Source organism: Cryptotermes secundus, unplaced genomic scaffold (assembly GCF_002891405.2).
Source record: "Cryptotermes secundus unplaced genomic scaffold, Csec_1.0 scaffold391, whole genome shotgun sequence".
Classification (NCBI taxonomy): Eukaryota; Metazoa; Arthropoda; class Insecta; order Blattodea; family Kalotermitidae; genus Cryptotermes; species Cryptotermes secundus.
The window spans coordinates 1,013,898-1,030,675 of NW_019737394.1; the positions used below are offsets into that span (position 1 = coordinate 1,013,898).

General features: G+C 43.0%; 1 protein-coding gene across 2 annotated transcripts in view; it reads right to left on the bottom strand.

Annotated features, from left to right (window-relative positions):
- Positions 1-3,420: 3,420 nt before the first annotated feature.
- The window catches only part of LOC111870344 (chaoptin), a 568,027-nt gene continuing 554,669 nt past the window's right edge, over positions 3,421-16,778 (bottom strand). For both annotated transcript variants that reach the window (XM_033753788.1, XM_023862544.2), the window contains one exon: positions 3,421-4,782. The gene's annotated coding sequence lies outside the window, so the exon portion shown is untranslated. The remainder of the gene's footprint in view (positions 4,783-16,778) is intronic.

The following is a 16,778-nucleotide window of genomic DNA, read 5'->3' on the forward strand; positions in this document are numbered from 1 at the left end:
TTATTTGGAGAGTGTGTTTTTTGTTAGAGTGGCTGTGAGGGATTGGTGCTATTGGTGTTTTGCCTGCGTGTATTTTATGCTGTGATGTGTAAGTTCTTCTGGCGTTTTGTGGATTATGTGTGCTAATATTTTGTACAGTGATTGTATATGGCGTCGAATATAGGACTTTGGAGATCAAACAATACTTTGTTCCTTTGTTTACTTTGTTGGTGAGCGCATTAAATATGGAATTTTTCCGAGACTGTTCATATATCTGCCTCTTTGGATTATTTCTATTATTTCCATTGTGTTCTGTATTGTAACGTGTTTGCAATCCAGAAGAGTCACTGCTATGGAAACGCTAGAATAGACCGTTACAGAGGAGACAACAATTGCTCCATTGTAGTTCTAACAGGAGTCTCCATGGTTATAACAGAGGGTCCATTTGCCTAGTAGCGGCGAGGTTATAAATAGCCCAGCTTCAGCGAGAAACAGCCAGTCTTCGTCGAGCCGTCTAAGGAGCCAGTCTTGGAATAGCCATCTTAGAAGCCAGTCGTTACCAAGCCTTCGGAGTAGAGTCAGTCTCGGAATCCGCCAGAGAAGAGCGTCCAGTGTCTCGCCGAGATATTGTGAGCAGTGATTGTAACACTGCAAGTTGTGATGACTGTAAACTGTGTGTAAACGAGCGAATAGAATAAATTCGCTATACCAAACAACGGCGTGAACTTATTTGTAGCGTGACACACAAAACACGCTACATTGGTGTCAGAAGTGGTTTACGAGCTTAAACACGCCTTGATTTAGAAAGAAGTATTGAATTGACAAAAAAAAAAATGGAGAAGCAAGACATTCAGCTACTACTTGAGATGCTACTTCCGTAGTATTTCCCGTGTTTAGTGTTTGTTGTACGTAAGTGGATGTGTCTTAGTTATATTTTATTGCACATACCAGTATATGTTCTTTGTATCTTAGTTGGAGCGATCGCCCTCTCTGACCTATGTACTGTAGGGGACAGTGAATGCATTTTAGTTTGTATACGGCAATGTCAAATAAATAAATGGGAAAAATAAGGAAAACAACTTTGTGACGAACCAAGATCACACCAAAGAAAACACTATCAATTAAATAAGCGGATTACATTTACATTCTTTGGGGACGAAACACAACAAATTGCCAAAATATTCGGAGACTTTGACAACAGAATAGCCTACAGAACAATCAACATCATACAGAAACACCTACAACCACAACAACAAATCAGCAACAGATACAATTACAACAGTCACATGATTAGAAGCTTAAGGAGCCTGGTCTGCTTTAACGGGTGTTACAGCTAGCAGCGGTTTTGGTCACATAGGGTTAAAGTGTAACCAACTCCTGAGGTCCCTCTGATCTAGGAGCGGCCATCGCCCACAATTGCCGAGAAAGGGCAAGCAGTGCCGCCTCCACGCCTAAGCATATATAATATTCATATGCATTTGTTTCTTCAATTTTGGAATAGTTCATAAATCGTATTATTTATTGTTTTATTATAAAAAGTAAAGCTATCCCTGTAACAGACCCTGGAGACCCGTAGGTTCGTGAGACGTCGAGGCTTCCACAATTTCTAGACAATCGACTCACAGATGGGGGTTAGGTTGTCAGTCTTACGCGACGGCCGCCCTTAACCCCCAGGAAGATTCCTCGTACGTACTTCTGTTAGAGGCTAAGTCGACCCCATGGTCATAGTGAGGCTGGAAAGATTACGTCAATTGAAAAATCCAATGACCCCATCGGGAATGGAAGACGCCATCTTCCAGCTTGTAACATAGTGCCTCCTCAACCAACTACGCTACCGCTTGCCCCACCTACTCTTTCATTAGTACTAAAATGTACTGTAGATGCCATGTAGATGCAGAATGGCAACAGAGGAAGTGTTGAAATGTTTCGTTAAGTTCCCACTGATCGAAGCCTTGCGTCCAAACCGATTACGCCCGCGGGGACATACCGGACCGTACGCAGGGTCTGCCACAACAAACGGCAGGGTAATCAAATCAACAGAGACAAACACGGTCACACCCACATTGCAGCAGGCCAGGGAGGGGCTAAGGCGAGTAGCTGAAGATGATTGATCTCCCATCGTCATGAAAGTTGTCTGTGGGCCTGCCTTCGCTGTACGTGCAGCAGAATTTCCACCTCTCTACTTCTCAGAGACTCCTCACCAAAGTGGGAAAGACGCAATTATCTCGTTGCACGTCACAATCTGAACAGTTCCGTACCAAGGATCGGTACCAGCGCAATAAGGACCGTGTGGAAGGGACGATGTCATGACTTCTGTGCCAATGGGCATTCCTACCAACAAAGCTGATTATGGAGTGAGAATATGTGTCCGGAAAGCTGTTTTTCACCTCACCATTAATGTGAATATCCACAACAGGCATGCAAACTGCGATCTACGCTTCAAATTGTTTGTTAATCTTGCACAGACAATCATCCAATAAGAGGCTGTGACCTTTCGTAAGTCAGCGAATCAAGCTGTGTTGCTAAATTCAGTGGTCTGAACTTGGTAACGGTGATGGGAAGACGTCGCCATGGTGTTTAAATTTTGCTGTATGAACTTCACCGCCATCTGTGTGCCGACTATCTAGAAAATGTGGGAGCCTCGACGTCTCACAACCCTATGGGTCTCCACGGCCTGTTACACTGATATCTCTCTTTTACCATGAATGAGTCATGTAAATTCGTACTTGAGGAGCTGCGAAGTAGAGCACATTCAGGCCTATATATATACGAAACATGGCAGAAAGGAGTCGATGAAGTGCATTATTTTCATGTGGCTTATTTTGAGAAGCGGTCAGTAACAACGTTGAATGGTAGGACGAGAGATAAATGGTAAATTGGAAAAGGATTTGTCAAGAAGTGGTCATGGCCTATTCGAAGTATTGTTCCGGCCTTTGCCTGGAGAAATTCTGGGAAAATGTCAGTCAGGATCGCCGAGCTCCCAGCTTAAAGTCGAAACGAAATCCTGCCGAACACGACACTCGAGCGTTATCGCTATGCTAACGAGTTCGGTGTGAAATTATTGAGTAGTTGGCAGCCGAATTCAAATACTTATCGGGGTGTAAAATGTGCGACATGATAAAGGAGGACATAATTAAATTATTTGTAAGGCGTTAAATGCAAATACAGTACGGCAGTATGCATAAATAGAGAGCAATAAAATAAAAAATAAAGCTTTCCCCGTAACATGCCGGGAAGTTCGTAGGGTTGTGAGACGTCGAGGCTCCCACATTATCTAGACAATCGGGTCACAGACGGCGGTGAGGTTGTCAGCCATACGCGCCGGCTGACCTTTACCCCCAGCAGCAAGATTCCTGGTACTCATTTCTGTTAGAGGATGAGTCGACACCAGAGCCCAACGACGGCTGGAAAGGTTAGGTCAATTGAATAATCCAATCACCTCACCGGGAACCGAACCCGCGACCTTCTGTTTTGTAGCATATTACCTCAACAAAATACACTACTGAATGACCCATGAATGCGTTTATTAGCAACGACAAGAGGAAGTGTTTCTGTTCATGGAGGAAGAACTCCATGGTGATAGAGCAGAGGGATGGAAAGCCAATTGGTCTAGTGTCCCGTGGCGAAACATATGACCTGGGAGGCAGTTGTAGCTCATGCCAGATAGGAATACTGGGATAAAGCTTGGTGAATTCTGTACCCTAGTTCTTGAATGTAAGAATATAAGGGAGGAGTTCCCCTGCTTGAGATCGAACTCGAATCATTCAGTCTTGTTTCAGTCACTTTAGTGACTTGTTAACTTAACTCAAGAAATCAACGCTGACGAATGTCATAAATACAAAGAGATAACATTTTATCAATTCCAAATTTCAGTGCCTTCATGTTTCGACTATTTACTCCCAAATATCCGACATGTGGGGATATGGATGGGCCCCAGACGTAGCGAGCTTGCGGTGGCAAGATATTCCTCAACTTGAGAGGTGACATTTCAAGCAGCCAGTCTGCTAATTGAAATGTCCTGGTTTATGAATATTACCCAAATGATAATAACATATATTCATACTCTGCTACTTCTGTATTGCTGTTAACATACAAGAGGAAATTTAATAGCAAGAAGAGTAAAAACTGCAATTTCAGCTATTAACTTCCAGGTATGTGAAAACAATACAAGACTGCGCTGTGGAAACCACGAAAAAAAAACTGCCTAGCAAAAATCACTATATATTTACCGTCGCAGACGTTCGAGCTATGCTTGCCACAGTTAGCCAACCACAGCATGCTGTAACAGAAACAATACCGTGTCCATGTCTGAATACATGCGTAACAACAAACGAATTTTCCGGCGCAACTTTTCTTCTAGTTCGGAATATGTGAGCATAAAAATATTGCGCTGCTCATACACCTGGAAGCTCACACTCACGTGATTTACCATTCACGTTGTTCTCACATACACACACACCCAGGTTCACTAATAAAACTTATTTAACGTTTCCGTGACAAAGCTCTTTAATATTAAAAATTCACATCAGCTTTGTCACCATGAGTCCCATTACACTAAACATATGCCTGGAGTAACAACACATATTTCTATCACAAAATTAAACTATATGTGTCCGATGCACGTCTTTATTTAACATTTGTTCTTGGATGGAGTTCACAATTATCACTGCTGGTACGTGTTCAACCATGTTGTCCCACCGACAGGCATGCCAACAGCCAACTGACTGCGTCACTAAGTTCTGCCAACATCGAACAGGCTCATATATTGCAGCCTATCAAAGAACTGCTCCCATAACGTGTCAGCTGCAAAAGAAAGTAACTTAATTAACAGTTCGGCCAACATTAGGAATAAGTTTAAAATGCCTGAATAAGAGACAACGTAGTTGTTTCCTATATTTGAGGCTTTCACAGCGGTGGTTATGAAGAGTTACATCTTCTGGCATTTAATGCCGTGTGGTCAGTTGAAAGTCAAGCGACTTACTATCTATTTTCATGCTGGTTTCTTGCTCTATTAATTACTCGACCCTGAAGATGGAGGCGATATATTTCTTCGAAACGTCGGTTGACTTTCAACATACTACACAACATCATATCCCATATTTGCTATTGGTATTTGGAGCTTACCTAGGATAATCCACCATCAGCTGAGCAAAGTGTCAGTGTATGCTGTACTGGTAATACACAGCTGCAGTGGCATGTGACTGTTACATGTCTCCGGCACCACAAACGCTGTGTGTGAAACATGTTCATAAAGAATAAGTTTGAATGAAAATTATTATTATGTAGCCGGGCCGCGCCATTGAATATTAAATATTGTACACAAAGGGGTTCAATTTCCAAATAATTCTGGACGTGAAACCGAGGATTTATGCCTCCAGAATGGACGAAGTTTAATTTCTGCCATCTGAGTTTGAAGGATATACAACGCAAAGCAGAAATATCAGGTTACAATCTTAGAAACCCAAGATCAATACTTTCTGCCTATCCATGCTCCCTCAGATTTGTTACTCTTCTTCTTCCTCTTGTCTCCACAAGGTCCACACTCACCGCTCAGCTAAATGATTTCCAAAGTTTGGGGTGCCACTAGTTGCTTAGGGGGCCGGGATGTTCTGGGAAATTTATGAAGTGAAATTACAATTCGCAAGATATCAGACGAGATGTTTAATTTCGTGCATTTTAAAGTGTTTATTAATTTTGTTATTGCTAGTGGGGTGGGACTAAGTCTCTTGTACTGCGGCCACTTCTGGTCTATTGTACCAGCCCCAGATGATAGGTGAGGGTGATTGTGGAGCAACTGATGGAATGAAGATTGGCAGGGGAAACCGAAGTACTCGGAGAAAACCTGCACCAGCGCCACATTGTCCACCACAAATCCCACTTGACCAGACCCGGGATCGAACCCGGACCGTCGCGGTGGGAAGCCAGCGACTAACCGCTTAAGCTATGGCGCGGCCATGTTTATTAACTTTACTAATTATTTGATAAGAACCTAAAATATGTTGATTTAAAAAATGAAACAACCTGCAGCTGTTCTTTATACAGACACAAAGTGAAGGTGAACAGTCGATGAAACTTTCGCTAAACTGAGGATATATTATTACGAAAGATAGCTGGAAAGTAAAGATACAAAGTCCATAAAATACGTATTTATAAAGCATTTTTATAGGGACTCACTTGTAGCACGTTTTCAACACAGGCATCGTGGACCGCAATGCTTTTAGTGAGCATGGGAGCCAGTTCTTTTATTCCAGTGTCGTAGAAATCCCCACCTGCTATCTTAGACATGGAGAAGAGTTCCTGACACTTCTCGACAATGCTGACTAAGTTCATCGATGGGTAAACGTCTGTCAGCACGAGTGTTTTCATCAGTTTTTTGGATGATTTCATCAGAGACAACGGATGACCTTCCACTCCTCATTTCATCATGAACATCGCTTCTTCCCGCTTCAAAGTCACGACACCATTTTGCCACGTTTTGCCTGTTCATAACACCTTCGCCGTAAACATAAACAGGTTGGCGATGAATTTCAGCAGCAGTTTCTCCTTTCGCGTGAAGAAATCGAATTACTGCACGAACCTCACATTTGGCGGCTATTTTAAACACACACTGCGAGCACACCGTTGCCGTGACTGCGGCCAATGAACTCAGCTCTGTCATACGTTTCCTATCTCACGCAGCAGCACTGCCATTAAAAAAGAAAAAGAACTTTGCATCTTTACTGGACTTGTATTTTTACTTTCTGGATATCCCTCGTATATAAAGTTAGGAAACCAATGGATTCTTTTAAATTGGAGTGACAGAACTGGGCTGTGTGTCTCAATTACAGAAATACAAAAACACAGAAGTAGCTGGGAGGTGTAATCCTCAGTCTTTTAATTTCGTCTTCCGGAACTACTTTCTGCTAACACTAACGAATTCAACACATCAGGATATTCAATAATGTGAAACATTAAGAAATTGTTCAATTTCAATTCTGAATATCTCCATAGATTACATTCAGTAAAAGCTGCTTTGGTTCAAGAGGATTTCTTTTTTAAATTCGCTTAGTGGGGGGTGGAATCCAACTGGGTCCACTCGGTACGGCGGCCACTGATTGGCCTATTGTAGCCTGCCCCGGGTGATTATGATGATGGAGAATTTGGTGGAATGAAGATTGGCAGGGGAAACCGAAGTATTCGGAGAAAACCCGCCCCAGCGCCACTTTGTCCACCATAAATCCCACTTGACCAGAGCCGGGATCGAACCCGGGCCGCCGAATTGGGAAGCCAGCGACTAACCGCTTTAGCTATGGCGCGGCCCAAGAGGAAACTTTCAACCTACCAGTAGCTGCACGAGATTTTAACCTCCTACAATCGAAGGAACATAACACGGTAGATTTATGCCAATGTGATTCAGACATGGGTGTTCGAGGAAGTAGTTTGGAGGACAATGTACATATAAATTATTTCCCAAAGTGAGTTTATACTTCATAGGCACATTTTCCCAACAGTTTTCTTTGTGAAATTTGGTATGAAGTGGATGTTTACGTGATCACGTATAAGGTCACGGGTTTGGAATCCTCAAGCCGGAGTGTTCTAGCGTAATAATACGATTTGGAAGGCAACAGCCGAATGTTCTCAGAACTCCGAGTCTTGCTATCAATTGAATTACCATTGATTTCTCGGTGATGGGAAAGTCGAGTTAAGTAAGTCAACTGTGAAGAGCTGCTTGTCAGACACGGCACAGTGGGGCCCTGGTTCCCACATTTGACGACGGAGTGTAAAGATGCTTCAAGCACGAACACGCATCCTGAAATATATTGAAGCGTACAGAACCGGTGTCGGACAGGGACTCGAAGTGAACAGTGGGACAACGGCTGGTAAACACGTTAATAATACCCGAGCTATCGCTAAGCAACTACTCTGTAAACGGGTTCCCGCACAAACGGTTATGTATGCAGCAGTCGAGGTATTGTTGGGCTATACCAAAAAAAATATATTTTCTATGCGCTTGGTGTCGAAATATTATAAGCAGGGTCAGTCGAGTTCTGGAGTTGATAGTTGGCAGACAGTTCTGTACGGGAGGCTGTGAAGAGATTTTATATGTGCTGTAGTACAGTGATATTTGGAATACGTAATTCAGTGAGATTGTCATAGTTCTGTATTAAAATCCGTTGCCAAGAAACGGCTAGTGGGGACTGTAATAGGCTTGAGGACACTATCGGGTGTTGTAGTGAACTACGTACAAAGACTGGAGATTAGCGGTGGGGTTGTAGTTGCTTGTAGTTCTGAGTAGTCTCAATATATCTAACATCCAACATACACATAGTGCCCAGTCTATAATCTCACCCCTAATTCGTGACAATACAATCCGATGACACCGGGCTAAAACGTAGGCTTGATAAGCCATATTTTTGTACCGACTTTTACGTGTTTTGAAATGGGGCCTCCTCTTCGACGAGAGGTGGGGTCTGACTGCTATTGGACACTCCCCCTCTAATGGGGGTGATTCGAGTGGGCGCCCACTCACTGATTGGCCATCTAGTTCACATACACAAACACACGCTGTATTTTCATAATCAGTGTAGCTGGCAAAGCGTCGTTATATAAGCGAAAGACATGAGGCGTGGATAATGGGAAAAGAAACACATACAACATTTTGGAGTAAGAAATTTTACGGCAATGTAGAGTCTGAAGACTGAGAAAGAGTTGGGAAGATGACATTAGGGTGAGGGGTTCTAAGGACAATAAACTGACTGAACTGACATTATATCGGTATTACCAGTTCCGGTTCTGCTACTACAACGTTAGTCGCAAAGTTCAGGGACATAAAAGCATTTCTAGCTTTTACATGCTTTGTAACACGGGTTGCTGACGCTGACCGCGCCTTTTGCTTGGGCTCTCTGTATTTCTGAGACACACTGTGCAATGAAATTGCAGGCTGTGGGTTTCTAGGTCGCTTTGTCAAAGGCATCACTTCAAACAGAGTGTGAAATCTAGTTTGGAGGCACGAGATTGGTTTCCTCTGAAAGTTTAATTCATAATTTTCTGAAACGAGTGATCATCAGTCTCATGAAAATAATGCAGCATAACCACCCAGAGTTTCTCACGACGTTCTTTGTTTGCACAATGAAAAGGAGACACACTTTAGCAGGAAAAGTCAAAGGCTTCTTTATGATACTAAGGCTTTCAAAATTAAACAGCAATCTACCTGGGAGCTAGGTACTAGTCTCACCAGATATTCTACACAATCTCTCAGGAATAGTGCGAGTACATGTGTTGATAAGTTGAGAAAGGGCACCAAAGAGTTGCGGGTGGAGGAGACAGCCTCAAGGTATGAAGTGTAGTTACGAATATCTTGCATAAGCTGTCGCGGACAGCCTACAAAGGGTGGTATTAAAACTTGGGGATTAGGCATGGGGTTAACAACTCATCACCTTAAAAATAAGCTTGTTACGAAATGTCACAAAGGGCCTTGGACTTGGACGGATTCTTTGGATAAAAGAAATGACCCAGTCAAGGAGGATGTGATGGGCAGGGCATGTAGTACGAATGGGGGAAGAAGCATGCATGTAGGATATTGGTGATAAAGCCAGAAGGAAAGAGCACTAGGAAGACCAAGATATAAGTGGGTAGATAGTATTAAAATGGATTTTAGAGGGATAGGATTGGGTGGTATGGACTGGATTGATATTGCTCAGGATAGGGACCAGTGGAGGGCTCTTGTGAACATGGTAATGAACCTTCAGGTTCCATGAAATGTTGGGAAGTTCTTGAGTAGCGGCAGAATTGGCGGCTTCTCGAGAAGGGCTCAACTCCACGGGTGAGTTAGTTACATTCATCTATCCAAGGCCATGATATCATAAGGTATATACGTTTACGATATGATAACTTTCTGATCTTCTTAACACTTCCCGGTGTGTTTTTCATTATTATTAAAAAAGCTTTCTAACAAATTTCTTCAAGATCTCTAACTTTGTTTTGCAACTTTTAAAAGTCAACAACTCAACGTCTTGATATGCGTGTGATATAAAATATTTAACATCTTATTCGGGTTTTCCTTCTATGACTGTTTTCCATATAGAGATGTGTTCTCCAAGCCAGTCTGTCCATCCACCCATCGCTTTCCTCTTCCCTTCCCCCGTCTCCTCTGCAATACCAATTTCCATGTTAGCCGCGGCGGACCCCACTTACTTTCTACCCTACATTTCACTGCGTCGCTTCCATGTTTGTTCACCACCTGTAAACCTTAAATTTATCCCTGTAAGAGGCCTTGGAGGTCCATAGGACTGAGACGTCGAGGCTTCCACATTTTCTAGACAATCGGTTCACAGATGGAGGTGAGACCGTATGCCTTACGCGTCGGCTGGCCGCCCTTTACCCACAGGAAGATTCCTGGTACTCATTTCTATTAGAGGCTGGGTTGACCCCAGGACCACAGTGCGGCTGGAAGGAATATGTAAATTGAAAAATCCAACGACCTAATCGGAAATCGAACCCACGACCTTTTGACTTGTACCATAGTGACTCAACCAACTAAGCTACCGTGTGCCTCCTTCTCTACCTGTACATAATTAACATTTCAGCTGAATACCCTTTGATAATATTACATCTTTACATATAAGTTTCCTTATGTGTCGTCATTTGCCAGTATTCCTTGTTGTGCATGTGTAACGAAAAGTAAGAGAGCACTATCACTTCCAATGAGAATTCTGTTTCTCGACTCAACCACTACTAGGCAACGGGGTCTCCTCTTCGACGCGAGGAGGGTTCGGCCTTTCATTGTAGGCGCTCCGACTAGGCAGAGCAGCGGACCGAAGAGGGAACACTAACGGTTAACACCAAAATGAGATAGGGCACTGTCATCGCTAGAAAGAGGCCTTTATATTATTTTGTATGAGTCGGTAAGCTCAAGTGTTTTTTTAACCTACATTTCCTATTTTGAAAAGAAGTAGGTTTATGAGATCACCTTGCTCTGAGTCTGTGTATCTCCGTTATCGTTGCTAGGCAACAGCTCGGTAAACATCTTCCCGCTGCAATGAATACAGACGTAATAACACAAGAATTTTTGGACGCGTCGTTTTCTTTGCGGTGCCTGCCGTGTCAAATAGAAGGCAATTATTTCTACCCCCCACACGCACGCACGCTCTCACACACACAGTTTTATTAGATTGAAATAGCCGAAGAAGCTGTGACATCTCTAACCAAATCCATACTTTTCTATTTTGAAAAAATTATGTACAGAAATGGTATAGGCAATGCCCATCCAACCCTCAAGCTCACTCTAACGTAACAATCTCAGTAACTTCAAGTACATGTATTTCACTTGCCTTAATCTGCTTTTCGAGATTCTCAACCCACATCTGGAAGTACTGAACTACATAACCACGAAATCATTCAAATATTTTATAGTGTCATCGGGGCTGGCTGACAAAATTGATCTCGAAAATATTGTAACGGATTGGATCAGCGCGTTGCTAGGCAACGGCTCCATAAACACGGTCCAACATGTAACAATAGATGGAGCTGTGTTTTCTATGATGTCCGCGCCACGCCCAGTGTTGATAACGGTCGAATGAACTCGCAGCCTGACACGTGACACATGTTTTCTGTGGGATCCGTGCCGACGAAATATAAGAGGTTCCGGATTCCCCCGTATGGAGGGTGTGGAGGCGGGGTCGAATACCTCCACCGTGACCCTGCTAGTCGTAGGAGGCGACGAAAAGGGAAGTCTCAAATGTGAGACAGTAAAATATGGTCGCAAGTCCCAAGGGACTAGGACCTGAGAAACACTGCGCTGGCAAGGGCCAGCAGCATGTACAAAAGACAGACCCATCCTCTCGTCAGAGAGGGCGCATCACAGAAACAAGACCGAAACAGTGGAGGAGCAACAAACATCTGGTCATGAGTCCCTGGAGGGTGCTCGATACCAAGACTTACTGACTGACTGATCGTCAGTCGCAGTATGACTTTGACTTTGACTTGACCCGTGTGGAGGCGGGATCGAATAACTCCACCGTCAGCCTGCGAGTTGTAGGAGGCGCCGAAGAAGGGAGTCTCAAGACTGAGACAGTAAAATATGGTCGCGAGTCCCAAGGGACTCAGACCCGAGAAGGACTGCGCTGGCAAGGATCAGCAGCATATACAAAAGACAGACCCATTCTCTCGTCAGAGAGGGCACCCCACAAAAACAAAACCGTAGCTGTCAAACACTAATAAATATCTGGTCATGAACCCCAGATGGGGCTCGACAGCAAGACTTACTGACTGTTTGACTGACCGTCAGTCGCAATGTGACTGTGAATTTGACGATAAATCACTCCAGGAGGGTTGAGTTGAGAGTTCAGTTCTGTACGGGCGGCTGTGAAGGGAAGACTTCATGTATAATATTTTGAGCGTGTAATTAAGTGAAAACCTTTTCAAGGCTTAGTTATCGTTGGGTTTTGTTACCTAACAACGACTAGTGCAAGCAGATATAGAAGGCTTTAATTATGTTATTATTACAGTAATCTTGAGAGTGTAAGAACTAACTGTAGTTATGACTTGAGAACATCTAATAAATCGATTCGCAATCCAAAACCGTATCTTTAGTCACTGATACACGTGACAATATTATTTTATGTCTATGCTTTTACGAGAGCCGTAAATATGAAAAACGCTTTTCCAGTAAGAGACATGTTGTTTGTATGTTATATCCAGCCGGAACATGTTATAGAAATACTCCATTTGCGTAAGAATTTTCTCATAATGCTCAAAACCCCTCCAGAAACTATGATGCTGTTTCGGCTGTCACCGTGGATACCTGCAGGCTTACTACTCTACGTAGAAATAGGGCAATAAAATCTTCTGGCGGCCATCTGCTGTCGCAGCATGTGAAACACAAAGCGCACTAAATGCAATATTATCGAACAGAAACTGTAAACAATGCAATCTATGAGAAACAAACGCTGCAAGAGTTCCACTGTAAGGGAGACAATAGTGATGCGCTGCTGTCAGAGAGTATCGAGTTCCGCTTGACGCATCATGTTTATTTTGTGAAGCTGTCACCACAAAATAATACCGTCACAACTCATCAGAATTGAAAGTGTACATTCACACATAATGAAACAAAACAAGTCATATGTGACGTACAGCACCGTCATTAGTTGCTGACGGCCTGCCCCAAACAAAAATAATAGGGCTATTCGGAAATTAAACTTCGGTGAGCTGTCAACAAAACAAGTAATGAGAAACAAATTGTTATATACAAAAAATACATATATGCTTGAACTGTACTTCTGTAGTCACCGCCGGAAATTAGTTCTTTTTGCGGGAATAAGTTTCTGTATGCCTGTGTCAAATAAATCTGCCGCCTGTGAGCTCAGCCACGTTTTGACACCATACATCAACTCATTTGTGATAGCAACCAGTTCTTCAGTTACTTAAAAGGTGGTAGTCGCTGGGAGTGAGATCAGGGCTGTAAGAAGGATGGTCAAACAACTCCCAGTTAAAATGCTCCAGCAGTGCTCGAGTACTAGCAGCTGAATGCGGACACGCATGTCACAGAGCAGCATTACACGGCATTTCAGCATTCCACACCTTTTATTCCGAATGTCCCTACCAGTCTGCTTAGTGTTTTGCAATACACTTCTGACACTGTGGTACACTGATGCATGAATTCCAACATCAGCACTCCTTTCCTGTCCCAGAAAACAGTTGCCATCAGATTGCTGGCAGACATTTGTTTAAACTCCTTCGGTTTGTTTGGTGAATGTATGTGCATCCACTGTTTTGACTGCTCTTTGGTTCCAGCATTCACAAATGAAGCCCAGGTTTCATCACCTGATACTCATACGATGTGACTGAAAAATTCATCACCATCTTTGTGGTATCGCTCCAAAAAAGTCAAAGCCCAAGCCACTCTCTGCGTTTCTTGAGCGCCCGTGAGCATTTTTTGAACCGATCCTGCGCAAAATTTGTGATAGCCTAGCCTGACTGTGATAATCGCGTAGAGAAAGGTGGCTGAAATATGTGGAAATTCATATGAAAGTTCTGAAATTTTGAAGCCCCGTCTTTCACAAATTATTTGCTCAATAATTTGGACAAGATCGTCACTCGCCGCATATGGCCAGCCAGTCACTTCACACTTCATCGTGAACATTTGTTGGCCCATCTTTGAAAATTCAACACCACTGTCTTACAGTTCCCTCACTCATTACATTTTGGCCTAATTCACAATATATTTCAGCAGCATTCATGTTTTTAGCGTGAAGAAAAGCGGATAACAGCGCGGATTTCGCAGCTGGTGGGTTTATGAATCGCAGGACACATAATAATTCAATGTATACGGACAAGAACAAACATTAGGTGACCAGTTGTGAAATTGTTTAAAACGCAATGAATAATGTGACGCTACTTCTCATTCCCGAGCTCTCCTCCTCTTCTACACGTACATTAGTAGGTAAAACAAACGGAGGTTACTTTTCGAATTGCACTCATAAAGATATATGTCATAGTTCATGTTCTTTTGATGCTGTTTAATCATACAGCTATTGGCGAAGGTTTCTACTGATGTATATAGAACCTAAACTATTTTTACAAATATTCTATGAAATATAGAACCCCTTATGGGGAAATATCTGTCGGTCAGTCGTCATAATTCGCTTTGAGATTTATTTGAATGATTCGGAGCAATTTTAAAAATATTGTCACTCTCACGTTGCGCGCGTGCCCCGAGGCCTCTATGGTTCAATAGTTCCTGCATAGAGCCAATACGTCACAATATTGTGACGGAATAGTCCACTATTAGACAACGGTTCAGTAAACATATTCCCGAGGTTATGCAGTCAACAGCGGAAGGACCTCCATTGCTGTGTAGCAAGTCGCTAGGCACGCTTCGTAGCCACAGAAAAAGATAATGACAGTGGTACTATGGCGGTGACTATGAAGAAAACAGTTTTTTGGGATTTGGCGCCGTGTAGATAGTGTTAACCGACGTTTCGGAGGAACGTATCGCCTTCATCTTCAAGGTAGAAGATTATTAGCACCTACTCACTCTGGTTCTCCGCTTGCGGATTTCTACTTTCTTCTTCTATCCTGAAGATGGAGGCGATAATTTCCTCCGAAACTTCGGATAACACAATATCTACACGGCGCCACATCCCAGAAGACTGCTTGCTTCAACAGAAGAACTGTTTGGGATTGTGATCTATCTTCGGTTTGCCCCGAGTTATAAAAGAGAGTCCACGAGATTTCAGTTCAGTACAATGATTCAGTCGTAAGAGAATTCAGAAGTTGAGTGCTCAGCTGTGGAGTGTTGACCAGCGGACAACGGAAGCTGAAGTGACCGATAAGTAAATCAGAATCAAAGCAGCCACAGTGGAAGAGAAGGCGCTCGTAGTCCAGTAAGGAACTGGGCCTATCTTAAGACAGTCATCGGTTATAAACTGTTATAAAGAAGTGCCAATAAATCCAATCATCCAATCCAGAACCTGTTATTATTAGTCACAAAACCCCGGACACGTGACAACTTTTTGCACTAGTTTAATTTTTGTTAGCCCTTTAAAGCCAAGTGGTCATTATATACCTCCTGTTCTAGCATGTATGTATTATGGGAGGGGGTGGGTTTCTCCATGCACTTAGACCAGTTATTGGTCCATTGTGCGTCCCCCTGTTAATTTCTACTGTCGCCATACCCTACCCGTAACGGTGCGTGCTATCAGCTCCCTAAAGACATGAGGTTCTTTTACGTGCCGTAAATCTACGACACGGGACACACGGCTTAAAGTCCCTCCCGGAGGACTTGTTCCCTGAATTTTTCCGCCCTTAAAAATTCCACGACCTCCGCCGGGTTTAAACCCGCGTACCTTGAGTCATGAGGTGGGAACGTTACACCTAGACTATGGAGGCCGCTCATGTTCTAGCATACCAAAACTTTGGGTTCTGCCTACAGAATTTATTTGTGTGTTTCGTAAGGTTCTCACAATAAACAGCAGTTGTCCTAGCCAGCATTAACTGGCTGGGCTTTGTAGCGACGTCATAAAGTGTTTCCTATAAGGTACGAGCTGAATTTATATGTATTACTTGGAAGAGATAAATACGATAGTCAAGATGGTGGAACAGGAGAAGCGGAGTTGAACTATGAAAAGTTAACATAAATCATATTGTAACCTGTTTCGTTACTGAAGACGCCGTTTGGATTGTTAATTGGTTTATTCAACAACCTACAAGTAACGCCTAGCAACCGCGGTATCCTTTGGTGACGTCACCGCTGTTGACTCGCGTTGCATAGCGACCAGTATGCTCGGCTAACTTCGGCTCCGCTCGGCGCGTCACGGCTGGCGGGGGGGGTCGTCATGTATAGCGCAACACGTCACAATATGTTACTGGATGGGAAATACACCTCATATAACATCCAATCTCTCCATCACAACAGATATTCAAATTCGCCAATAATAGCCAGAAATATAAATTTCTATATGATCGTATGCATGAATATGCACATAAGCATGTATATTTTTTTTTTCGCAAATATTATACAAAACTGTTTGGTTCTCATCCAAAGTATGCACATAAAATGAAATATCTGTAAAAACAAATGTGGGAATTTTTGTTTCAAATAAAGCAAAAACACAGAGAGGGTCTGACATTAGGGTTCCCGCATTTAATGCCGGGCTGCTGGCTACAAGTCAGTTTGCATCCGGAAGGTCCTGCAACTGGCCATCTCGATCAGGTTTTCCGTGGTTTCCCTCGGCCCTAGAGCAAATGTTCTTTTGGTACCCAAATTCAAAGTTGCAATGCTTGCTTCAAATGTAGACATCCTAACGATAACATCAAAATTT